This window comes from Hibiscus syriacus, unplaced genomic scaffold, assembly GCF_006381635.1.
Source record: "Hibiscus syriacus cultivar Baekdansim isolate YM2019G1 unplaced genomic scaffold, ASM638163v2 tig00112159_pilon, whole genome shotgun sequence".
Taxonomy (NCBI): Eukaryota; Viridiplantae; Streptophyta; class Magnoliopsida; order Malvales; family Malvaceae; genus Hibiscus; species Hibiscus syriacus.
The window spans coordinates 2,422,454-2,449,994 of NW_024063263.1; the positions used below are offsets into that span (position 1 = coordinate 2,422,454).

At 35.2% G+C, this 27,541-nt stretch overlaps 1 pseudogene; it reads left to right on the forward strand.

Moving 5' to 3' along the window:
- Nucleotides 1–1,782: 1,782 nt before the first annotated feature.
- LOC120175216 lies at nucleotides 1,783–17,465 on the forward strand (annotated as a pseudogene).
- Nucleotides 17,466–27,541: the final 10,076 nt, after the last annotated feature.

Consider the following 27,541-nt stretch of genomic DNA (forward strand, 5'->3'; position numbering starts at 1 on the left):
AATGAACTGAATTAAAGGGTTATTTAGAGGTGCACATAGACGTGTTGCTGAATTGATGAATGACATAAGGAAGAGGTTCGACTGCAATTTATAGGGATTCCCATTAAACAAGGGGGTAAATGATAAGTTGTGCAGGGATTGGAGTATAGTTTAACTTGGTTTGTAGGGTATGCGCTGTCCTAGTTAGGGGTGTGCAAAACTACTCGACTCGGTTGACCTGATCCGTTGACTCAGACTTAAAAAATGTCATTTTCTAAAAAAATTACCATCGGGTCGGGCCCGAGTCACAAAATCTAGTTTTTCCGGGTACCAGGTTACCTGAGTACCCAGTTAGATTTTATTTTTTTATTCTATATATATATATATAATATAATATAATTAATTATTTATATTATGAATTATTAGATTTTGTATTTTGTATTTTGAATTTTTAAATTTTATATTTAGATATTGGTGTATGTAATTCGAAGTTTTGAATATTTAAATTTGTGTATATATTTTTTAAATTAATAATTTGAAAATAAAAAAAAGAGGTACCTGATACCCGTACATCCGGATCGGGACACGGGCTAAAAAATCACCGGCTCAAATAATACGGGTATTCGATAATCGGGTACTCGCAAGATTTGCACACTCCTAGTCTTGAAGGGCGGCATTTTTGTTTTGTTTTGACTGTTTTGTTTAATTGTTCTAGTTGGTATTGTAGTTTTTTTCTGCTTCCTTTAAGTTGTTATTGAGTTTTTTGAATCGAGTATCAAATAATTTATTTTAACTAGTTAAGAATTTGAGTCAAGTTGAGTCAAATTCATTGATTTGAGTACTAACCAAATTTAACCGATTTAATATCGAGTAACTCGATATTTGTATTATTCATTTAACCTCTTAATAAATATCAAAATTTGAATTAGCCATCCTTATAAAAACAAAAGGGGGTCAAATAGGGAATTTCCTAAAAGAAAACCGGCACTTATTCGAGGACACTTTTTTATTTAACTCTGTTCGTCTTCCTTCCCAAACTACATCTCTTCCCCCCGCCTCCCTTTTTCCCCTTTAATGAGGAACTTTTCAAGTACGAATCAGTCTCTATATGTAGTTTACCTCTAAACTCTTCGATCTCCAGGTTGGATTTTTTCCATCAACTTTTCTTCTGGTAGGGTTTTCTTAACATCGATATTATAGAATTTCCGAGAAAGAGCGATCGTTTCTCGAGAAACAAACAAATTGATAAGAGATTCGAATTACAGTTTGGTATAAGTATTTTTGAATCTTAATTTACTGATTTTCAGCTTAATTATAGAAATTCTTCCATATAAATACTGTTACTGAGCTCGGAAATTTTAAGTCTCCGTTATTTTGTTTTTCATGTCTTGTGCTGTTTTTATTGAATTTTCAGCTTGATTATGATTGTATTAACGGAATTGAAAATTTGATAATGCTGAGTGTCTAAGGAATCATATTAGACTTAGGGATGTTTCGCATTTCTGAATGATTCAGTGCTGACTGATTCAACAAAATAGTGCTGAATGATTAAGCACAGAAGTACATTTTGAACGATTCAGAGCCATTATCAAACAACATGTCACATTCAGAGCTAATTCATACAGAGTTTCTGAATCATTCAGCACATAATCATTCTGAAGTAAACAAACAACCTTTAGTGTTGCGAATTACTCTAGTTATATACAGGCAAATTTGGTGTGAAAAGCAGGGACTAAATTTGATGGTTAGGGACTGATAATTTTTTACTTGCTTATTATCTGTTAATTTTGTAGTTTGTAGGAGATGGCATCTTCTTCACATAATGTTGAGTTGGAGGCGGCAAAGTTTCTGCAAAAACTCATTCAAGATTCTAAAGATGAGCCGTCAAAGCTTGCAACTAACTTTATGTGGTATGTTAGCTCTAAATTTGATACCATTTGCATGGGTGCTGACTTTTGTTATATGTGAATATGTGATTTTTTAGATATTGCAACACATGAAATCTAGTGGGAAGGAACATTCAATGCCATTTCAAGTAATATCAAGGTGAAGTATTTTTTACTTATTTGTCATCATTCGGGTTTTATTAAGAATTATTATTAAAAGGCCATCGAATTTTTGTAACATGGGAGAGAATGTATGAGAGTTATTTTAATCTACGTGGGGATAACAAATTAGCAAATTGAGTTAATAAAGAAAATAATGGATCTAATAAATGATCGAATGTAAGCTGTTTCCTTTGATTATCAATTGTCATGTTAAGTGTTAGTTTTTATTTCCTTTAAGGGGTGCTAGTGCTTTATATTAATTTTTAGATAGTGAATTGACCATGAAAAGGGAAGGTGATTGATCAAGTTGCACAGAAGTGCTTTATATTAATTTTTATACTTGGAAAATGCTCCTTGTTGGGCATAAGTTAGGTAGGTTTCATTGTCTCAGTTACAACTTCTACTGGGTCCATCCTCTTTTGCGCCAAATGAATCTGTTCTTACTTTCTCCTTCTCGATAGGATTATGTTTAATATTATTTCAACCAAAACATGCTTGAATTAATGTAGAAAATTGGGTTTGTTTAGCTTTGTTCATATATATCATAGTTGCTGTTAACTTTGTGTATTTTACTCCTGGATTACATATGAATATATCCCATAGCTTGAATTAAAGTGTACTGAGCTGCAAGAAAATTACACCCATCTAAAGTTCAAATATTTCTATCAAAAAAAAAAAGTTCAAATTACAACTTGATATATCCTTGTTTTGTGTGTATTTTAAATCTTTGTCTACATGCTTACGTATTTCTTCATTTTGCATCTTTTCTCTGGTGATCCAACTTTTTTGTTAACTTTATTTGTCCTTCTTAGCTTACGTATGATTATACCAGCATGGTTTCAATGAGTGTAGAACTTGAACTTACTATAGATATAAATATTTATTGAAGTCAAATTTTCATTTTGGATGTGCACACTTTCTCTGAAAATTCTTCTAGTTTTTCTGATGTAATTTTATTGAAGGGCGATGGAGACTGTTATCAATCAACATGGTCTTGATCTTGAGGCTTTGAAGTCTTCACGGGTTCCTCCAACAGCGGGGTCAAAACATTGGATTCTACTTCAGGGCAATATGCTGGTAAATTGCTGCCGATCAAACTTCTTTTAGCTTGAAAAAAACACATTGCAAAACATCTCCTTGTTTTTAGGTGGCATGCTGAGCTAACCGTTTACAATTGAAAATCTTCTTTCCAGGATTTCCCAGGCTTTTTCAGTTCCAAAAGATTCTAAAGCAGGATCTGCTCAAATTGATATGCCCAGATTTGATCCATTTTCATCGGCAGGCCTGTTGGCTCAAGTTCTGCTGGACATGAGTACTATCAAGGAGCTGGTACTCATAGGAGCAGTCAGTCTTTTGATCATGAAAGCCCGTCTAGGTCAGCTAACTCGCAATTACAGGGAAAACAAATGAGTCAAAATGATGGTAAAAGGGCTGCAACCAAGCGAAATAGGGGGACCCAGTGGAACCAAAATATGACACTTCTGCACAACTTGATTCTCGTAATGCTGTGATTAATCCAAGAAAAGGGAAGGTGAATAAGGCTGAACCATCTGGCCCTGCTAACTACAATATGGTCCAAGTAGTGTCCAAATGGAGCAGTTTCCATCCTTACCTAGTAATATGAGGACAGTGCTTAGAGGTAGACAGGATGGTCATAATGTTATAGAAAACCTAGAGATTTGACTAGCAATTTGATGTCACACGCTCCTAGTTCCAGTATCCTGAAGAAGTAGAAGATTGTTCCACTCAAAATGCACCTGGACAGCAGCAAGGAGGACTACTTGGTGCACATGAAAATTGCCCCTCCAGGCCATATGGAATCAAAACAAGGCCGAGTTGGTCTTTGATAGATCTCAACTTAACAGATTTTCTCCAAATGTTTTTTCTGGGAACACGATAGCTGATTTTGCTTCACACCAGTCAATGCATGCATCTCATGTATCAGGTGAGAGTTGATAAACGGGAAGAATTTCTGTTTGTTAGATATCTTAATACCAGTATGTCACTCTCTCTTGAGCCCAAGTAACATAGTTTTCAGTGTTAGCTAGGCAACAAAGGAGAAAGAAACCTTAGCTTCATATTATCTGAGTTAGAGACCTTGTTTCTTGATGAGATCATGTATTATGTGCTGTTTCCTCTTATTTTTTTGTTCTGATAAAGGTTTATTGAAGTTCAACTATATACTGGACCCATTTTGGTTTTGATTGTGGATTACATTGTTAGGCAGCTTGGATTGTTTTGTATTTATTTTGGTTTGGTCGCTCAAATATTTTCTTGTTGAGCCCCTCCAATTTGGCTGAACTGCTTGCAATCAGAAAGGTTTAATTTCTTTTTTGAGAAGGATTGTAGCTTTAAAGGACCTGGTGTATCCCCACCTTTGTTCGAGACCTTAGCTAGAGAAATATGTGCAGTGGTGGTGGATAATAGTGTAATAGTAACATATTCAGAGATGTTGTAATTGGAAGGCTGATGAGCTTGCAAAGCTGGGAATTGGGTAATAGTTGTGGCGCAGTTTAATGTTTGGTTTTGGTTGCTTATAGGAGTCTGGGCAATTTTGTATAATGGGGTAGTTTTTGCTAAGTTAGGGAAAGGATTGTTGTGTTTTCTGTAGAATGTCCTGATTTATGCGGTGGTTTTATTCGGGCTGTATTTGGTTGTATTGAACTCTTGATGTATTGGGTAATTTTAGTAATAAAATTTTGAGGTACTCTTTTCCTCCTTCCAATGTCCGTTGAGCTATTTCGTAGCTTGATGGTTATGAAGGGGGTTTTTACGAGGCCTCCAATTTTTATCCAAAAAAAAAACAAGTTGTAGAGGGAAGTTGAATGACAATTTTATTGAGCTTGAACAGTTCTTAAAATGGATTCTGGGTTTTCTGAATTTCCCCATATCTTTGGTAAGATGAATAACAGTCACATTGTTGAATTTGTTTAACTTCAGGTGCTTTTGGGAAGGCTCAAGGAGTTCTGCTTGCTACATCGAATTCATATCCTGCAGGAGAGCTATCCTCCTCAAGTCCAGCCAATTTAGTGGCTCCGAGAGTCAGAAGCATGGATTATCCAAAGGTTCTGTCGCAAGTCCTGATGGGTTGTCTGCCACATCCCCTGGCAGTGTCTTCAAGGAACAACAGTTGAAACAGCTTAGAGCCCAGTGCCTTGTTTTTTTAGCTTTCAGGTATGTACCGAACTCTAATGGGGGTATAGGTGGTATGAATCTTTTCATACGCTGTTGTTTTTCTTTTTTTGTGTATAACTTGTGTTTTCCACTTGCAGAAATTGCTTGATGCCAAAGAAGCTGCATCTTGAAATTGCGCGTGGAAACATATTTCCCCAAGAAGGTTGATTTAATCATTTAAATTTGTTTTGCAAATTTCATTTTCAGAAGTCTATGTCATTTACTTGGTAATCATTGGATGGCAATACAGATGACCCTCACAAAGAATTGAATGACCATAGAGGGAAATCACAAACTTCCAATGAGCCAGGTAACATATCTGACGCTGCAATGCCATTTGGAAGGATGAATAATGCACCTCCAGGTTCTACATCTACTGGAAGATTCCAGAGGCTGATTCATTGTCAAAAGAAGCAAAGCATTAAGAGTGGAGGAGAGTAATGGCCCACTTTTGATCTTTCTGCAAGTGGACGAAAGGAAACATATTCTAGCTAGAAGGAAGGCAGAGGCTGAAATTCAGAGCCATGAGACAGTGGAACCACAGGTGTATTTTACTAGAGGGCCTGACTCTGCTACTTTAAGGGTGGCTTACTTTTAGTAAATCTGTGGATGACATGGATAATTGCCATCTGCAAATTTGAAAGCCTGATCTAATTTTTCTGTGATGGGTGCTATAAGCAGGTGAACCCTGAAATGACGGGCTGGTCTGGAATTGGTGGTCATAATGAGGTTTCCACTTCCAGGGCATCTTTGCCAGCTGCTACAGTCCAGCATGATTGATGCTAGAGAGAAAGATCCTGATTCTCATTTTCCAAGTTCTGGTAAAGTTACTGAATCAATTGGTTTTTCCTCCCTAATGGTCACTTAACTTCTTATCGCTTAACTTAGTTGGAACTAGAATGACCATCCTTAAGCCTTTTAGATCAAATGAAATGAATTTTTGGGATTTGGTGATTCTGATGATTATGGGTGCAGAGGATCCAAAACTAGGTACAAAGTTCATCTATTAATCATATGCTAAGAGATGATGTCTGTTTACACAGAGCAAGATGAGGAAGATAACTCTGTATCTACTGATCCTTTGCCTTCTCCAAAGCATACTATGTCAGAGAAATGGATTATGGATCTGCAAAAACGGAAGCTAGTAGCTGAGCAGAAGTGGGTTCTAAAACGGCAAAAGACAATCAAAAATTCTTACTTGTTTCACCCAGCTAAAGGTTTGTTAAAAACTCTCTTCTGAAGTTCTTAGTACCTGGTTTAACCTTGTTTTCCCTTCTGATTGTCTGTAAAGCCATGCTGCAACATTGGTAAGGATACAACTATTGTTTTGCTCTAATATTTGTGAACTTCTATTGAAAAGAAAAGGAATGTGTCCCCTGCTATCAACAAATTTTGTATGAAAAAACAGAAGTGGAAGAAAGGTTGTAAATCAATTGAAAATTTCTCACCAGAATGAGTGAGATTGGAGTAGAAAGTTGAACTTAATGGGAAAGACCACCAGATATGTTCTATTGTGCTAATAAAACAACTAACCATTTCTAATTTGTTTGCATTTCTCACTAACAAAAAAAGGTTTTGTAGATTTCATTCTTTTTCAAGTATATTTACTTTTTGTGAAAACCAATTGAACCATTTTATATTTAGCTTTAGAAGTAATGCTGCATCATGGACTGTGATCAAGATTTTTTTTTGATAAAAGACTGATCAAGATTGAAAGGAATCCATCTCTAAAATTTGGTAAAGCCTTCATATTGGGTAGAAATGGGTGTTTTAGTACTTAAGCTAGCAATCGAGTAAACAGCTCACTTGGTGGTATAAAAAATGTTGGTAAATAAGACAAATGAGGGCTTTACCCATATTGAGAGGTTTTCCTTTTATTACTCATTGTGTATTCACTTTGAGTCACCCTTCCTTACCCCCAAATTTATTTATATTCTACCGTCCAACATATTAGTTGAAAACTTATTCCTGTTTAAGAACAAGTGGTTCTTTTCTTTTCTTTTTTTCAATGTCATATTAGTTGAAACTTATTCCTGTTTAAGAACAAAGTGGTTCTTTTCTTTTCTTTTTTTCAATGTCTTCTACATAACTTCTATCATGTTTCCCATACTAGGAGGTCAAGTTAGTGGATGGTTTTATTATTTTAGAATTGCATGTGCACATACTTTTGTAACTAATGCATTCACATGCAGAAAACTGTAAGCTCATCTGAAGATATATCTGCAAAACCAAAAGTGTTATAGAATTGAAGAAACTCCAATTGTTAGAGCTCCAACATCGCCTGCGGAGGTAATTATATGTAAAATTTCCCCTTAGGTGGCGTTTGTTAACTTGGATTTCAAATTTTGGATTTGGATTTCAAAGATAGTGTTATTGAGTAATAAATACTTAGAAATGTAACATTGATAATTATTTCTCAAATCATTGGATTTGATAAATCCAAATTTTTATAGTTTTCATCTATGTATTATATTGAATCTTGACTATTTATCCATAATATATGCATTCATTCTTATCATTTACATAGAAAATGAAATCCAAATCCAAATTTTCAAATTCTTGTTCCCAAAGGGAGCATTAAGTTATTATCCTTTTATTTCTTATCTTGTTTATTGTTGCACGTTGTGGTTTTGTCCGTTTCCTTGATTTTGTTTTGATTTCTCATTTGACATTTTCTTCTTAAATTTTGGCAGTGATCTCCTGAAGGATTTTTTCAAACCAATAACAAATGATATGGAACGCCTCAAATCATACAAGAAACATAGACATGGTAGAAGGATAAAACAACTCGAAAAATATGAGCAGAAAATGAAAGAAGAACGACAAAAGAGAATTCGTGAGAGGCAGAAGGAGTTTTTCAGTGAGATAGAAGTTCACAAGTACTTACCGATTTTCTTTCTTACCATTAAATGCCTAAGTCTTCACTGGTTGCTTTGAATAAATCTACATCCTTTCTAACTTCTTGGTAAATTGAACCCAGGGAAAGGCTGGATGATGTGTTTAAAATTAGGAGAGAACGATGGAAAGGCTTCAATAAAAATATAAAGGAGTTCCATAAGAGAAAGGAGCGTATACATCGGGAGAAGATTGACAGAATTCAGCGTGAGAAGTAACTTGCTCAAAATCAATGATGTGGAGGGTATTTGCGAATGGTTCAGGTAAGCTTAAGCTTACACCCTCTAGTAGTGTTTCATCTTACATGTCTTATGAATATTATTTGATATTTACAGGATGCTAATCAGATCGTGTTAAGCAACTACTGAAAGAAACTGAGAAATATCTTCAGAAACTTGGATCCAAGTTACAGGATGCAAGGCTATCGGAGGTCGCTTTGGAAATGATATGGATGAGATGAGAAATGCAAGTGTTTTTGAAAAATGATTCTACTGTTGAGAATGAAGATGAGGCAAAGGCAAGTTTTTTCGTGTGCATTTTTGGAGTTGCTAATTGTCTTTCCTTTTTCACAAGTTTTCGCTCATCCTTTGCTTTAATGTTGACTTTTTCTTATCATCAATCTGGTCTGCAGCATTATATGGAAAGCAATGAAAAGTATTACCTGATGGCTCATAGGTAACAGTTTTTCTTATTTTTTCCTGCTTGATTTTTTAATTAAAATTTGAATGTCTTGGGGTTGTTTATTTCCTAATTCTTTTCTCAATTAGTATTGAATATTTGAATTACTTGTAATAGCTAAAAGTTTCACAACCAAAACTTCTTTTTTGCAGCATAAAAGAAAACATCAATGAGCAACCAACTTTTCTTAAGGGTGGAAAATTACGAGAGTGAGTACAATATGCACTTTACCAGCACATACATACATGCATATATATATATATATATAGAGAGAGAGAGAGAGAGAGAGAGGGAGAGAGGGGGGAAGGTCTGGAATAGAGGGTGCAGTGTTCATTCTCTTACTTGAAGTTTCTGGTACTTTTGATGTGTAGGTACCAGATGAATGGCCTTAGATGGCTGGTTTCACTATACAATAATCATCTTAATGGAATTCTTGCTGATGAAATGGGCCTTGGGAAGACTGTTCAGGTATCGATAGTTCTGTATCTTCTCTTGATTACAAGTCTATTTATAATTTGTTATTAATATTTCATTTATTGTTATATACTTGTAGGTTATTTCTCTTATTTGTTACCTAATGGAAACCAAAAATGATAGAGGACCATTTTTAGTGGTTGTACCATCTTCTGTTTTGCCTGGATGGGTGTCGGAAATCAATTTCTGGGCACCTGATATACACAAAATTGTATATTCTGGAGCCCCGGAGGAGAGGCGTAGATTATTCAAGTAATGAGTTTCAAACCATGAATAAGAACCTTTCTTATCCTATACTTTTTGTTGTTTAAAAAATATGTAAGCCTGATTATTATTTGTTTCTGGTGCAGGGAGATGATTGTACATCAGAAAATTAACATTCTCCTGACAACATACGAGTATCTAATGAACAAGCATGATAGACCAAAACTTAGCAAAATTCACTGGCATATATAATGATGAAGGTCATCGGATAAAAAATGCTCTTGCAAGTTGAATGCAGAATTAAAGCACTATCAGAGCTCTCACAGATTGCTGTTGACTGGAACACCATTACAGGTTACATAATTTATTTGGATGTTCGTTAAATATAGTTTCATTTAACATTTGTTATAGATACATGCTGCCATTTCCTTGTTTTTTTTTTATAAGAATGGCAGGCCTCGTTAAAACCCCTCTTGATTAAGGAGCTTGAAATAAAGCTCCTTAATCAGCGGAAGGAGGAAAAGAGTGCCTTAGAACTTTTATTAAAGGAGAACATTTACATAAGATTTAACAATTACACTACAAAACTATCCATAAAACAAAGCCACTCCTCCTGGCAGAAACAAATACTCACTGAAAACATAAAAACCACATTATAAACCTTACAATCAACCTATCCCTTTCTTAGCTAGACTGTCCGCCCCCCATTACACGACCTTGGAATCAACCTCACCGAATGAACCTTGCCAGTGATAAGAGTCGAATCTGATAAACTAGAGGAGAGAAGAAAACAGGAGCCAAAACCGGGGACTGAATCCACTCCACTGCAGATGAGCAATCACTTTCAACGATCAACCTACCAATAGATTCCCAACTAGATGACAAAAATATTTCAATACCTCTTTTAATAGCCTTTAATAGCCATTTCCTTGTTGTGAGCCAGCTGTATTTCCTTCTGCTTCTCTATGAGTTATTGTGTTGATTCAGTGTAATACTAATTTTTAACTTATCTTGTTATGCAGAACAATCTCGAAGAGTTGGGGCACTACTGAATTTTATTGCCTAATATATTTAATTCATCAGAAGATTTTTCACAGTGGTTCAATAAACCGTTTGAGAGTAATGGGGATAATTCTGCTGATGAAGTACTGAACTTCTACCATCTACCTATTGGAGTATTTCACTCTATTACCAAAATTATGTGCTTATGCTATTATTTGATTAGGCCTTACTATCGAGGAGGAAAATTTGTTGATCATAAACCGTCTTCATCAAGTTCTTCGACCTTTTGTACTTCGAAGGCTGAAGCATAAGGTCTTGTATTTACATGGGTTGTGTTAGGGATCACTTTTCCTTTATTGAATACTGATTGTTCTGCTGTTTTTTTGGCTCATCATAAGTAATGCATGACTTAGCACTCATGAGATATTGAGTGGCACAATGTTTTGAAGTCCTTGTTTTGTGTGGTATTAAGATCCTTAGAGAATTCTAGTATGCTAATTTGTATTGCATCTCTTCGGTAGGTTGAAAACGAACTTCCTGAGAAGATTGAAAGACTTGTAAGATGTGAGGCTTCTGCTTATCAAAAACTTTTGATGAAGAGGGTTGAAGAAATCTCGGTGCAATAGGAAATTCAAAGGTTCCTTTAGGATATTCAATCCTTATTTATAGACATGAAAAGATGAACTAAGCATGTCATATTTTAGACATTTACGGTTGTTTATTCTGATCTTCTCTTTCACAGGCTCGATCAGTGCACAACTCTGTTATGGAGCTTCGTAATATATGCAATCACCCATACCTGAGCCAGCTACACGTGGAGGAGGCATGTCCTTTTCCTGTTTACTAATTTGTTTAGTTTTCTTTAAAATTCTGGAAGAGAAAAGATAAGAAAGTATAGGATGGTTTCTTTCTATAGCATCCTTTAATCTTTTATCTTCTTTATGTAATTAATTGTGGAATAAACAGTAGTGTTTCATTATTTTCTTGTACGAACTAGGGGATATCCTTAGTTAGCTAGTACAAATTTTGCCTCGACTGGTACATACCTAACTTTTGGATCAATTTTTGTAGGTTGATAGTTTAATACCACAACATTATTTGCCCCCAATTATTAGGTTTTGTGGTAAGCTTGAGTTGGATCGATTACTCCCCAAGTTGAAGGCAACTGATCACCGGGTAGGCAAATCTTATGTGATTATTTAAGATCTAATAATTTCTAGAAGCTGCCTTTGATGCGTTGTGGTACAATAGTTGTTTGTTTTCATAACAGATCCTATTGCTGAATTGTATCTTTTTCCCCTTAATATCATTTGTAATCTTGTTCCATTGGTTTATTGGCATTTCTAGTTTAAACCCTCTTTATGCTTTTTAATTTTGCTGGAATGCATAAGATGCAGTTTTTACATGATCATCTGTGATTTGCCTTGCAAGAACCTTCACATTCTTCCTTCTTTGGTTAATGCTTGTAAATATTATAATTTTATTTTGTAGATAAATTAATGAGAGATTCACTCTTTAATTTGAAATTTGTAGATCTTTTCTTCTCCACGATGACTAGGCTACTTGATGTGATGGAAGACTACCTCACCTTTAAACAGTATCTATCTTCGGTTGGATGGCCAGACATCTGGAGGTGATCGTGGGAGGTGATCGTGGTGCACTTATTGACAAGTTTAATCAGCAAGGTTCCCCCTTCTTCATATTTTTGCTCAGGTAAAATTTTCTCCTAACATACAAAAAATAAGACATAGGAAGGGGAAAAAAGAAGAAAAAGAGAACAGCTCAGATATGTTGTACGCTTCTGAACTGCACTGGCTTTAAAGCCCTTTTGGAGATTGAGACAAGAGATTAGAATGTTGTTGCGGAGGGGAGTAAGGAGGGAAATCCTAGTCTAGAAGTTTATCAAAATTCAGACGTGTTATAATACATCTTATTCTAGTTATAACCTTGGGGGTTATATGTTGTAGAGGTTTAGACATTATAGGGGTTTAGACGTCTTTCAAATATTGAAGTTCATCGAAATTTAGGCACGTTCTTATTAGATTTTTTGTTTTATAATAGCAACTGCAAACCCCTCTTTTGGAACCTTTATTTTGGGAGGTTGAAAAGAATTTAATCTACTAGAAGAGGGTAGTGTGAGACTGGGATACATTGCCTAATCATTTACTGGTTCTTAGATTGTTTGTGTATCTGTTGTTTTACTACTGAGTATAGTCTTGCTGTTCTGACATTTGAATATTCGTGTCAGTATTCGAGCTGGTGGTGTTGGAGTCAATCTTCAAGCTGCTGATACTGTGATCATTTTTGACACTGACTGGAACCCACAGGTTTTTTAGAACGTTACATTTACTTGATAGTTTTTTCTGATATTGGTTTTAAACGTTTTTTATTCATGCTTCTTAGGTTGACCTGCAAGCACAAGCAAGAGCTCATAGGCTTGGGCAGAAGAAGGATGTACTTGTTCTACGCTTTGAAACAGTATGTTCCTAATCATTAAGTGGTCTTTGCTTTAGTATAACTGTTTTATTTTTTAAATATTAAGGGGTAGTGGGTGAGAATTGTCCAAGGATCAACCTTGCCTCTCCACCTGTGGTTTAGTTGATGTCACATACCTTTTTGTATTACCTTGAATTGCGTTTGATTATATTTGCTGTTATAAGGTTCAAACTGTTGAAGAACAAGTCAGAGCTGCTGAACACAAATTGGGAGTTGCTAATCAGAGTATCACTGCTGGTTTCTTTGACAATAACACAAGGTAAATTGGGATGTTTGTTGAGTTATAGTTTATTGCATGGAGCACAAGCAGTTTTTTTGACATTCTCTCAAGTAATTTCTGTGATTTTATTGACAGTGCTGAAGATCGAAGGGAGTACTTAGAGTCTCCTGCGGGAGTCTAAGAAAGAGGAAGCTGCACCAATTTTTATGATGATGCTCTAAATGAAATTTTGGCTCGCAGGTATTTTCAGATTTTTTTTTATCTTATTTATCTATCAGGATTTGACTTGTGAAGGATTTCATATATAAGGAAAAAAATTTTGAGCTGCCAGCTTTCTCTGTTGTTCTCTGTGTAGTTGCAAAGGACTGCATTTAATTTTAAAAGACTTCGAGTTTTTAGATCCAATTTTATTATTGTGAAGTAATTTAACATGAAAATTACTTTCTGGTAAATATTTATGAGCTTTTAATTAACGGCATGGTTTAGGTATTAATATTGATATATATATTTGCATGTCTCTAAATACAGCGAGTCTGAGATTGATGTGTTTGAATCAGTCGATAAACAAAGGCGGGAAGAAGAGACGGTATGCATCCGAGTCTTTTAGACAGGCTGTTTCTCCATTGATCATGTGCAGAATTAACATGCTTGGCGACTGGCGTGTTGCTTTTACCTCTATTTTGATGCCATTTATTTTAAAAAATGCAGGCAAAGTGGGAAAAGCTGGCATATGGATCAGGGATGGATAGCTCCAAGCCTCTACCCCCATTACCACCTCGCCTTGTTACACACCATGACTTGAAAGAATTCTATGAGGCGATGAAATTGTATGATGTACCAAAGAGTGGGTTACAGCCTAATAATGGTTTTAAAGCGGAAAGGTCAATCTATTGGTGGTCTTGACTCAGCAATATGGCAGGGGAAAAAGAACAAGAGAGGTTTGTTTGTTGTTTTTGACTCTTTATATTTATATTATATTAACTTTGCATGGTTCTGATGTGGCCTTTATGTAAGTGAAACTTGCATAATGTGAATCTTAGTTTTTTTCTCTATTAGGTGCGCTCATATGAAGCAGTGGACAGAGGAGGAGTTTGAAAAAATGTGTCAAGCTGACTTACCTGAATCCCCCGGATTGAAGGAAGAAGCTGTTGAGAGGAACATGCCAAAAGATGCTTTGAGGGGTACTGTTAGTAGCACAGAAGCTCCAGCTCCACTTCCTCTATCACATCCACTTGCAGTGGAGCCTGCTCATCAGCCACTGCAGCAGAGCAAAGATGCAACACCACCACCTAAACGGGGCCGTGGAAGGCCAAGAAGAGCAACTGTGGAGAAATCTCCCACTGCACCAGTGTTTTCAGCACCTTCTGAAATCACGAAAGTGGATGTCGGTTACAAAAAGCTGCTGGCTCCAGCTCACACTCCTGCTCCTAATCCTCATAATACTATAGGAGCTTCCCCGAACTTGCAGTCAGTATACCTTCGGTTTCTGCTACACCTGTCGAATCTGGCCCACCTGGATTCTGTCCACCAATGCAATCAAAGGACAGGGTCCAAAAGCTCAAACTGTAGGACAAGAAATCGTCTTAGGGAAAAGAAACAAGAGCCTGCATCCATCCCAGCTGTTGATGGTTTAGCTGGTCCAGGCCCAGAACCAAATGAGCAATCTCAGATTAAATTAGTCAATCCACCAGATAGTCAAGCCATTGCTATAAGTGGAATTGTTCCTGGTGTCTCCAGTGTTCCAATGACCAACTGCACCAATCCTTTACCTATATCTGCTTGCATGGATTGTACTAGTGTAATCAATCATCCTTCTGAAGGGGTTAGTTTGAACTCTCAGTCACTTCCTGTGGTGCCCCAAGTGCTCAATCAGCTTCATGCTCTATATCTTCCAAGTTAAAGGCCAAAGCCGTAAGTCTCAGAGTGGGATAGGAACACCTAGGCGTACGAGAAAGAAACTGACACAATATCAACTGCTGCTCAGGATGCTTTAGTTGGTCAGGATTCAAAATTGAATTCTCAAGCACGGGATCAATCTGCAGATGCATCACCAAACAAAGTCATTTCGATGAGAGTCAATCAAGAAAATGATGTTTCTGCCCCAACAAAGGTTATTAAAGAGAAAACACAGGGAACTGATGCACCTGCTGTTGTAACTATTCAGGATCACATTGTACTGGACATGGTGATTTATCTCAAAGCAAGCGACCAAACAGCTCACAGGAAATGCATAATGCTACTTCCATAACTCTTGGTAAGAATCTTGACGAATTTGATGCATAATTTAATTATAGTCAACTGGATATTGTAATATGTACTCAGCATGAGAGACTTTTGCAGGGCCTGCTTTGGGACAAAATCAAAAATGATGCACATGAAAAGGTTTCTGTTATTACGGAGCTTTCACCTGAAATCAGCTCTCAAAAGGCTAAGTCTGGGCGAGGTATGTGGTAATCAAGTTGGAACTTTGCCAATTATACCTGTATCGAGTCAGACAGTTGAATTGGTAAAGAACAAAATTTCAGAAGACAAAGTTTATGCAACTATTTCAACCGTGAAAACCACATCTTCAGTTGCTAGTTCTATGACAGATTGTTTGCCTGCATCAAGTCCTTTGGAAGGTGCCAATAAAACCATTCCTAATCACTGTGCAAATAATGCTTTGAACATTCAGACATCAGCACCATGGTCTTCCCCTTCTCAATCTGTCCAAAGCAAGAGGCCTGGTCACAAGGCCACAACAGGGCTGAAGCACTTAGGCGTCGAGGAAGGAGACCTGCAATTTCTGATGCTTCATCTGGCCAAGAATTGAACGTAATTTCTCTGCCCACGGATAAATCAAGGGAACTTTTGGACAATTTTGCTACTGCAGGGAAGAACATTCAAGATTCTGGCGCTCATGAACCGGCAAATATCACTCACATACAGGCATCTGAAGCTAATTCTCTTGGTGCTTCTGTCGGTCATGATTCAGAAAGAAAAGTGACTAATGCAATTCCAGCATTTAATCGAATACAGACTGCTGATGTCAACGATGTTGCCCGAGTGATGAAGGAAATTTTCTCTGAAACCTCCTCATCAAAATCTAAAGCTGGTGAAACTGCTGGGAGTGAGGGCTGGAATACTCCTACTGCACCATTATCAAACAGGACACTGGATGAGTTAGATGAAAAACGTTTAGATTGTAAATCAGCTGTCAGCACACCATCTCATGAAAAAGCTGCTCCAGCTTTTGATGTACCAAAAGAACGTAAAAGGCTATCCGTTACTGGAGCAGATGCAAAAGAACCGGAAAACGATGCATCTCTTGTGGTTGAGGCTTCTGTTCAGAGAGTTGATTCTTTGAAACCTGAATGCAATACTTGCTCAGAGAGTGATGCAAGTTCAAGACAGGTTCGAAATGAAAATTTAACTACAGAGTAATATGGAGGTTGATAGTACATGCCCTCAGAATGATGGTGGTAAGCATGATGTGTCTAAAAGAACTCCTGCTTCTGGTAGTGATCAGATAGGTTCTAGATTTCAACCTGCCTCTCCCAGTCCAATGGAACCGCCTCGAACTGCTGAGAGTGATAAAACCAATGTAGAGGCGGCTTTGAAAGAATTTACAAAAGCTGATAATACCAGAGATAATGATTCTGAAACCAAAAAAGAAAGTCCTGGTATGAATGAAGTGTACTCGGGGAATGAAGCAAAGCCTTCTTGAAAGGAAAAACTTCTTTGGAATTTTCAAATTCATCCGCTTGATATTAGCAATCCGAAGGGCAGTGTCGCTTGTGATTGTTCTGGAGAGAATGCTATGGTTCTGTTGAGTTTAGATCATTCAGTTTTCTAGAAGCATTCCTGATTCAACTGGTATTCCATCCGAAAACAGCACAGAACCTTCTGCAAGAGGGTCTTTGGAATCTTCTATCAATGTTGAAAATGCTGAAGGTGCTCTGAATGCCGTCAGATTGCATGATGTTACTGACTATACAGGAGTGTCTTTAGACTCCCTAGCTATATGTCCAATTAAGTCGGGCATGGAGGAGGAATCTGCTATGGTTGAGAATAATTCTGAGTTTGAAAAAAGAGAGCCTTCTTTGAAATCATATCCTAAAGCTGCTGCCCTAGATCTCGGAGGTGATGCAATGTCCACAAAACCTGATGTTGATGATGTACTTCCTGTGACTTCAAATATTTCTTCAAGTCCTGTTCATTCAGCCATGGTGGAGCTTCCTGCTATTACTGACAACAATTGGGAAAGGAATCAGAACCTTCTTTGGAAGAATCTTTGCAGTCTCTTTAGGAATTGAGAGTACCCGGGGCAATCATGTTGACCCATTGGAAATAGAAGCATCTGCAGAGAAAGATGTTATGGCCGTGTCAAGCTTTGAGCATGTTCCTGGAGATCACATAAAAATGCATCTTGAAGTAGGAGTTGCAATTAGTGAAGGTGATAGTATTCAGGTTGAAAACACAAATGTTAACACTTTAGAAGCACATACAACTTCAGAAGAAATTACCATCGAGGAATCCATGATGGCAGAGCATGTTCCAAATGATCAATTTCATGAGCACTTGGTAATTAAGAAGACAGAAGCTGTCCTTCTTGACGGGTCAACTGTTGAACCAAACTCCTCTGAGGCGAAGTCTTCTTTACTTTGGTCTGACAATCCAGATAATAAAGAACTTGTTCAGAGTTCTGATGTTGATCTTGTTGAGGCCTCCAATGTGGAATCAATTCCCGTAGGACCATTGTCATCATTAGTCGTTCTGAAGAACCTACCAATCCAGAGCTTACACAGGTCTTCACTGCAATCTGGCAATTCTAATGATAAAGAGCTTGTTCAGGGGTCTGAAGTTGATCTCATCGAAGCCTGCAACTTGGAAGCAAATCCCACAGAGGAAGGACCATCCTCGTTACAAGTCATCTCCGATGAATCTGCCAATCCTGAAATTACACGTAACAATGATGTTAGAACTGAGCTCCAATCTGAAGATCATGCTGAGCCTCCTCAGCAGACTAAGTCTGAAAGTACTGATGTTTTCATTGAAATAGACTCCGCAGAATAAAAGTGCCTCCACCCCAACCGGAAGATCATGGCAAAGCTTTCAGCAGCATAAGATTGGAAATGCTGACCTCTCCAATATGGAAATAGACCCACTAAAACCGAAGTTCATTCACCCCAACTGGAAAATCATGACAAAGCTTCTAAGCAGAATAAGATTGGAGGTCCCAATATGGAAATCGACCCCACTAAAACAAAAGTTCATTCACCCGACCGGAAGCTGATGCATAGATCATATCGGATCAAAATAGATGTGTGTTAACAGGCATTATTCTTTCGATCCTCTTTGGTTGCCTTACCATATCATTATTTCATATTGGTATATGCTTATCTTGTCGTAGATGTACGTACCTGTACTTTTGCTCCATAAGCCTTATCATTAAAATTGTGTGGTTATTCAATTGCTTATTGAATGAGTTTTCATAGATTCTGAGCAGTACGGTGAAGTAACTATCCGTTTTCTTCCCCGTGCTCCTCAGGTGAACAGGGATCATATTATCCAAGAAGAGATTTGACATCGAGCATCGATCGAACGAATATCAAGGATTTGAGCATCGGCTTTTCCTAATAGTAATAAGTAGTTTCCAGTGCAGATATGGTTTACTTTCATTATTTTGTTTCTGTTGACCTAGACCTAAAGAGTATTTGATACTGAAGCAACTGTTGATCTGGTCCATCTCCCTTGAACTACAATCTCCAAACTCCCTTCTTTTTTCCAGAACTCTATGTTATTGTTCAGATTATTATACGATTGTAAAATTTCACCCATATATCGATGGTCGCCGTTTTTCTTATTTGACGGGCTTCGTTGAAGACCTTACGTATGAAATTGATTGTGTAACGTGAACTGTGATATGATCGTTCGGCTGGAGCTTAATTGTTTTACCCAAATTAAACCGAAAATCAAATCGAATGCATTCAATTCATACTCAAACCAAAACCAAATCAACCACCACGGTTTAATCAATCTGGGCAGCCTGGAATGCAGCAGGAGGCATTGGTTGATCATGTCATTCAGACTCCAACTTGAATACTTTATAAGAATGAAGAGTCCGAACAATATGTCTGCTAGATATCTCAGGTTTTCTTTGTTATACTTTCATTCATCAAATGAACCATAAGAAAAGCACACACAAAAACCTAAGCAAAGAAGAAAATCAATGTTTTGAGATTAGCTGGTGAGAGAAAAAAAGAAAGAAAATGAGCAAAGAAATTTAGAAGCCGAGAGGGCTTCGGCCTATGGGAACTAAAAGAAAGTGAAACGCAAAAGACGTAAATATCCTTCAATGAAAATAGAATTACAAATAAGTATCTGTCGTTAATTTCCCATAGTTCTCTCAGCTTCACACTACCCCTAAACAAAAAGCTCCCTGATTTCTCTCTTTCTCAATCTTCTCTTTCAATTTTAAGCAAAACCCATTGATTAATTAAGGTAAACAGATTACCCACAATACAATTTTCTTTCTTCCCCTTAATCGTAGATAATTTAGAATTTTGTTTGAGTAAAGGTTGGGTCTTTTATTATTGGTGCAGAAAGAAGCGATATTTTCTTCGTTGGTGGCGGTGGAAATGGCGAACGTGTGGATGCGGCGGGGGGAGAACCGATCCCGACATCCTCGGTTCTGATGGCGGCCGCGAAGCACATTGAGATTAATTGTATGCCGGAAAACGTGGAGTTCCTCAAGTGTAAGAAGAAAGATCCTAACCCCGAGAAATGTCTCGATAAGGGCCGCCAAGCTACTCGCTGTACCCTTGGACTGTAAGCATTTTGACTCTTCGATTTTTACTAATTTTTCAATTCCTTTGGTTGTTGTTTTTCCTTTAGCTGGATTTTGCTTAGAACAATTTCTGATAATTTGGATTTTGCTTAGAATTGTTTATACTATCTTACTAAGACTTGGGTGTGAGTATCGGATTCGACTATGCGTCACAGCTCGGTTATGGTTATATTTACGTTAGTATTTTCGTGTATGAGGTTCGTCGAGGTCATCTCCAGTGATACACAACTAAGAAAATGGTGGTTGCTGGATGTGTATATGGTAACATCGGCCAATGGAAGTTCACCCTTTCTAGTCTAGGCCGTCGAGGAATGACAGTGGCGATAAGTAAGTGCCCGAGTTCGACTTCCCTGAGAAATTGGAGGTTCTCAAGAGAGAGGAGTCTTGTTACGTGGCGTCGGTGTATTGGCGGATAGTTGGAAGTAGAACCTGTAGTTAGGTCAGTTCGGGGTCTGCCGTGTCAGTTCCTATTCAGTCCGAGGAGGAGGTTTAGCGGACCAAGGGATTGTTTGTTTGTCTTTGAACGGAATCATTCAACGCTGAATGCTGAACGGTTCAGCATTCATTTTGTTTGTTTCGCACCTTTGAATGATTCAGTGTTGACTGATTTAGCAAAATAGTGCTGAATGATTCAGAGCTATTATCAAACAACATGTCACATTCAGAGTTAATTCATTCAGAGCCTTTAAATCATTCAGCATTTGAATCATTCAGCGTTTAATCATTCTGAAGTAAACAAATATCCCCTAAGTTGTCTTGTCTGATGAAAAAGGAAATGCTTTGATGGCTACAGAGTAAATCCGGAGCTGGAAGGCCAAGGAGTACTGGGTGATGTGATATTCTGGTGCTGGTTTCTACAAGCCTTTGGGCTTGTCGGGTTGGTATAACAGATGGAAAATCGGTACTTAGAAAAGGGAAGAGCCGAAGCAAATTAGGTTTATAATAAGAAACACTGTCTAAAAGAAATGGGGATCGATTTCATCCCTGCCAGCCGGCAACTGGAGAAATGAGTAGACGAGGTTGTTTTGGATAAAGTAAAGACAAATAACTAAAACACGACATGAGACATAGCAACAGCATGAAATACATGGAATTTATTGGATATAGAAATGAACCTCTACTGTGGTTCTTATTTGTTAACATCAATAAGCTTTTGGATGTGCTCGAAAGTGTAAATTTAGTTTTGGTATATTATATGATTGAGTAGTAGTTTAATATTTGTACTATTGCATTGGTGCAAACAAATAAAACTGATCGTATCGTTAGCGGAAAACAGTCTAAAATGCCTAGATTCAAACTCGGGTTGCAGATCGGGTTTATTGGAATCTACCTCAGCCTTGTTTTCGTATCTTCTGTATTGTTTTATCAATCTGCTTGAATCATCCATGGTGCTAAACACCTTTTTTCTGGAGCTGAACATCAGTAACACATGATTACAATCTGTATTACCTTATTGAAGAATCGTTCTCTCGTATCGTGCCTAAATATGTGTTTGACATAAGCGTTGAGCACGAGTGGCTTTAGTACTTTCTTCTTCTTTCGACTTTACAGGCTAAAGATCTTTATCAGAGATGCAAAGATCCGATGGAAGGTTACGTCGGATGCATGTATTACCATACGAACGAGTTCGATTTATGTCGCAAGCAGCAGCAAGCATTTGAGAAAGCTTGCCCTTTGGAGTGATCTCTGGCAAACAAAACATTGTTTGAGATTTCCATGCTTGAAATAAGGTAAACCCGAAAACCGTTCGATTATGGTTTGGTTTTTCTTGATTCTGTTTGATTTCGGCTCAATTATGTTTAAATGTATTCGGTTCGATTCGTTCATACTTTGTATTTTACAACTTAAAAGAAAACCATAATTATCCGAACAGAATTGAATTTTATTTTTGTTTCGTTTATAAGTACACACGTTTACCGATCTTCATCGGCTACCTCTGGACTAATTTTTTATCGTTTATGTCACTGAATTTTCATTTTTCAATTATAGCATTGAATTTAGATTTTTGTTTCAATTATATTACGATACCGTTAAATCGTTAACGGCAATAATGTAACTGACGGTTGTTGATGTGGATGACAGCTATCAACGTAAATACCTCACCAAAACGACATCTTGTTGATTCAATTGTTAACGATTTAACGGTCTAATAGTATAATTGAAACAAAAATTAAAATTCAGTGGTATAAATGATACAACGTTTGAAATTCGGTGGCGTCTAGTGTAGTTTACACATAATTATATGAAATGAAAAATAATTAAAATTTAAATAAGATAAATGCATCAGCATCGTCAGTTCAGTTCGTGGGTCAATCATAAAATTAATAACGGGTAAAGTATACAAATGGTTTATTGACTATTTGATATTGTTTTGTTAAGTCTCACGATTGTTGAAAATTATAAAATGATCCTTTGATTATAGAGTATTGATTTGTTGAGTCTTTTGACTATTAAAAGTTATAAAATAATCGGTTGACTATTTATTATATTCAAAACTCGTTTTGTTCCATTGAAAAATTGAATGTATTCTAAACTGAATGTTGACATGTTAACTGTGATATAATAAAATATGATTTCAGAATTTAAAACGACTATCAATCTTATTTGCTAGGATAATTAATTAAATTAGATAACTATTATTATTAATTAAGTTTTAAATTTCATTTAAATATATCGTGAAAAATTCATTTAAATATCTTAACAAATCATAATTTTACTTTTTTATCTTTGAATTTAAAATGGTATACGAATTCATAGTGACCTCAATAGTCCCTATAGATTCTAGGTTTGAGTAGTTACGCTGACAAGGTGTGTGCACATTATTAATTGGTTAAGAGTTCTAACATATACTATCATGTAATCACCGCATATTATTAAAAAAAATTAGAATAAAATATACAAATGGTTCTTCGACTATTAAAAGTTACAAAATAGTTACCCGACTATTCACATATTCCAAACTTGTCCTTTTTCATTAAAAAATTGACGACAAACTGAACTGGACATTACCTAATGTCTGGGAATTTATATAATCCGATCCTTGATAATCGGAGGATCATTGTGTACTTTACCCAAAATCTATCGGTATACAAATATTACGAGGATCTTGTGGTAGTGGGTGACATGTTCTCTACATATACTCAAGTTCAAACATTTAGTTTGCATATGTGCATAAATTTATCCATACTTAAAATCAAACACAAATATCACCTAAGTTATATCATTAGTTCCTATATTATCTAAGTTCGATAAATTTAATGATTAATTTATAACTTTGGACAGTTTTATGGTTAAACTGAGTAGAACTCCTCAACGAATAAATGTCTAAACTATATGGGAATTTGAATGCGATCAAATTACTCGATAAATGAATTTTCTAGTGTTTGGTAGTAAGGATATAAAGATCCTAATCATAGACTAGGGGCCTAAACTCCATGATGTGTCCAAAGACTATATCTATAAAAAACATAAATAAAGACCTTATATAGAATTTGACTTTAAACAAACTATGAAACTGACCCAACAACCAACCTAATGCTATGCATTTGCTAGGATAATTAATTAAAGGGTAAAGTATAGTAATGGTCACTGAACATTTCTGAAGCTTGCATTTAGGTCCCTCAACTTTTAAACTTGCAATACAGTCCCCCAACATTTATTCCGTTTGCAATATGGTCCCCCAACTTAAATAACTGTTAGAAAATTAGGGTAAATTATAAAACGGTCATTGAACTTTTTAGGCACTTGAATTTAGGTCCCAACTTTTAAAATTTTCAAAACAGTCCCCCAATAATTTTATTTTCTTATTAATATAGATGTATAGAAATATAAATGATTCAATTTATATTTAAATGTATGAATCTTTATATTTTGATATATTTTATTTTCTTGTATAAACTAGTATTTAAAATATGTTTATATTTTAATCAAAATATTTCAATATACGAATAAAAATATATTATATAAATGTATATTTATATTTAGATGTATAAAAAAAAATATTCATATTAATGTATGAATCATTTATATTTTTTGAATATTTTATTTTAATAAGAAATTAAAATTTATTATATTAGAAATACTCAACTTAAGATTATATATATAATCATGAATTATAAATATGAAAATATAAATATTAAATATTAAATTTAGTTTAAAAATATATAAATCTTAAATTTATTCTTTTAAAATATTGTATCAACTAATATTTAAAAATATATTAAATCTATCAAACAATTTATCAAATTCAAATCTCATTATTTCCGTTTTCCATTATATTCTTTTTTTTCTGGCATTTGTCATACTATTAGTATATGTATTATTGTATATCTCTTAACACAACGATGGTGTTAGCTTAGTGGCTCCACCTTGTATCTTTCATTTGCGTGACTCAGGTTTGAGTTTGCCCAAGACCCAAATTTCTTCTTTGTAACTTAATTTTCTTCTAATTAGGTGGTGACATGTGTCACCATAACATATCATGATCATGTGTTAACATATGTCAGATCCTGGTTAAATGATTAATTATTAAATTTTATTTAATTTAGGCCAAATTGATAGCATATATAAATAACATATATAAATAATTAGGTGGTGACATGCGTCACCAATGACACGTGTCATGATCATGTGATAACACATGTCTATCCTAATTAAATGATTAATTTATTAAATTTATTTAATTTAGGACCAAATTGATTATATAAATAATAAAGATTGAATGTATAATAATGTCAATCTTTTAACGCCACTTCATCATTTGTATCAATGGTAACAACTAGTGGCTTAGTTGAAATAGTTAAATAATTATGTTGTATGATTGATAAATTTAAAAGATCGATGACAAAAGTAAAAAGGGCTAGATAGTTAAGTTGTCAAACCTAGTAGTTTACACTTTATTTATACGTCAAAATAACATTTTATAAATTTAAAATTCGAATTATTTTCAACCTCTTCTATATCCTAACTACTTTTTTTAATTAAATTTTTTTCAACAAATAAGAATTATACTATTATATTTATATAAAAAATACGTATCACATGAATAAGATGAAATTAAAACATAATTGAATTTAATTGGAAATTGGGGTTTAGAATGAAATTGAGGACTGTTTTGCAAGTTTTAAAAGTTGGGGGACCTAAATTCAAGTGTCTGAAAAGTTCAATAACCTTTTATATAATTTACCCTAATTTCTAACGGTGGTTTAAGTTGGGGGACCATATTGCAAACGGAATAAATGTTGGGGGACTGTATTGCAAGTTTTAAAAGTTGGAGGACCTAAATGCAAGCTTCAGAAATGTTCAGTGACCATTACTATACTTTACCCTTAATTAAATTAGATAACTATTATATTATTAATTAAGTTTTAAATTTCATTTAAATATATCGTGAAAAAATTCATTTAAATATATCTTAACAAATCATAATTTTACTTTTTTTATCTTTGAATTTAAAATGGTATACGAATTCATAAGTGACCTTAATAGTCCCTATAGATTCTAGGTTTGAGTAGTTACGCTGATAAGGTGTGTGCACATTATTAATTGGTTAAGAGAGTTCTGAACATATACTATCATGTAATCATCATAGACTATTAAAAAAATTAGAATAAATATACAAACGGTTCTTCGATTATTAAAAGTTACAAATAGTCACCCGACTATTCACATATTCCAAACTTGTCATTTTCCAATAAAAAATTGACGACAAACTGAGCTGAATATTAACCTACTGTCTAGGATATGATATAATCCGATCCTTGATAATCGGAGGATAATTTGTGTACTTTACCCAAAAACTATCGGTATACAAATATTACGAGTGATCTTAGTGGTAGTGGGTGACATGTTCTCTATATATACTCGAGTTCAAACAATTTAGTTTGCATATGTGCATAAATTTATCCATACTTAAAATCAAACACAAATATCACCTAAGTTATATCATTAGTTCCTATTTATCTAAGTTCGATAAATTTAATGATTATTTATAACTTTGGACAGTTTTATGGTTAAACTGAGTAGAACTCCTCAACGAATAATGTCTAAACTATGGGAATTTGAATGCGATCAATTACTCGATAAATGAATTTTCTAGTGTTTGGTAGTAAGGATATAAAGATCCTAATCATAGACTAGGGGGCCTAAAACTCCATGATGTGTCCAACACCTAATAATTAAGGATAAAAGAAGAAGAAAAAGGCAATGTTTTGACCAATATTAATAAAAATAAACAATTAAGATTAGTGGTAAAGCAAAGCTCCTTTACTCACATAAAGGTTTTAAAATATTACAATTTAATCCTTCTTTTAAGCTTTGCATATTTTCTATCCAATATATATATGAACTTTTCAAGTTCCACCATCGATGTGGGACTATTTCTCAACTTAAACCTATAAAGCTAATTCTCATTCAATGGCTGGGAAACAAGATTTCCCTTAGTGGATACCCTTTTTTTTGGGGGGGGGACTAATTACTATAATAATAAGATTCCCAAATTGATTCAATTTAAATGGTTTAATTTTACCCTATGTCCTCATTATTTAAACTTTTGATTTTAGTCTCGAGAAATCAATTCCTCTACTTTAGTTTTTAAATGAGTAGAGGGACTAGATTCTTAAAATTTAAAGGCTTAATATTAATTTTTTGGTACCTTATTTTTTAGTCCATTTTGATAATGAAAATTATCATTTTTTTTTCAATTAAGAAAATGGATTGGAATGTCAGCCATGAGAACGTGATGGTAACATACAAGTGGCATGTTGTTATTGGTTATATTGCAAATTTTCAAAAGTTGCTGATGATTTTGGGTAAACGATAAATTATAGTTTTAAGTCTCAAAGTTGACTGAAAAAAGGATAGGGTAAAATACACCAGAGGTCATTGAATCATGTCAAAGCGATAGTTTTAATCAACATTGTATCAAATGTTATAAAATGATGATTAAACTTATCTAACTGTTGCAAAATTGTCTCCATAACCTTACACATAGTGATAAAGCTGGATAAGTTTAAGGACCATTTTGTAATAGTTTGATAAGTTTAATGATAATTTTGTAATTGTTTGGAAAGTTCAATAATCATTTTTTATGTGAAAGTTCATTGAGAAAAAGAATATAGCTCTGGTGTTAAACTGAGTAGTAAGCCAAAAATAAAGTAGTTAAATTTAAAAAATCCCAAGAATATAAGGACCGAGGCATAATTAGACCGAAAAACTATGGTCAATGGTCATGGTTTTTATTTTCCAGTTCAACGCATTTACTTCATTGATAATACTAACTGCATTGAACACGGCAAGCAATCTTGGAGATGTCTTGGAAATTGTCAAAACGTGTCCAAATCGGACATGAATTCTATATAATATAACATTTAGTCCCTAAATTTATCAATTTAGTCCCTAGATTTGTCAATTTGTCCCAACTGAAATAAACAAAAATAAATACGAATAATATAATATTGAACAAATGAAAGCAACAGCCCCAAGAAGTCAAGCATGTGCCCAAAGAGGAAATCATCAAAAACCAGTTGCAGTTTCACAGTTTCA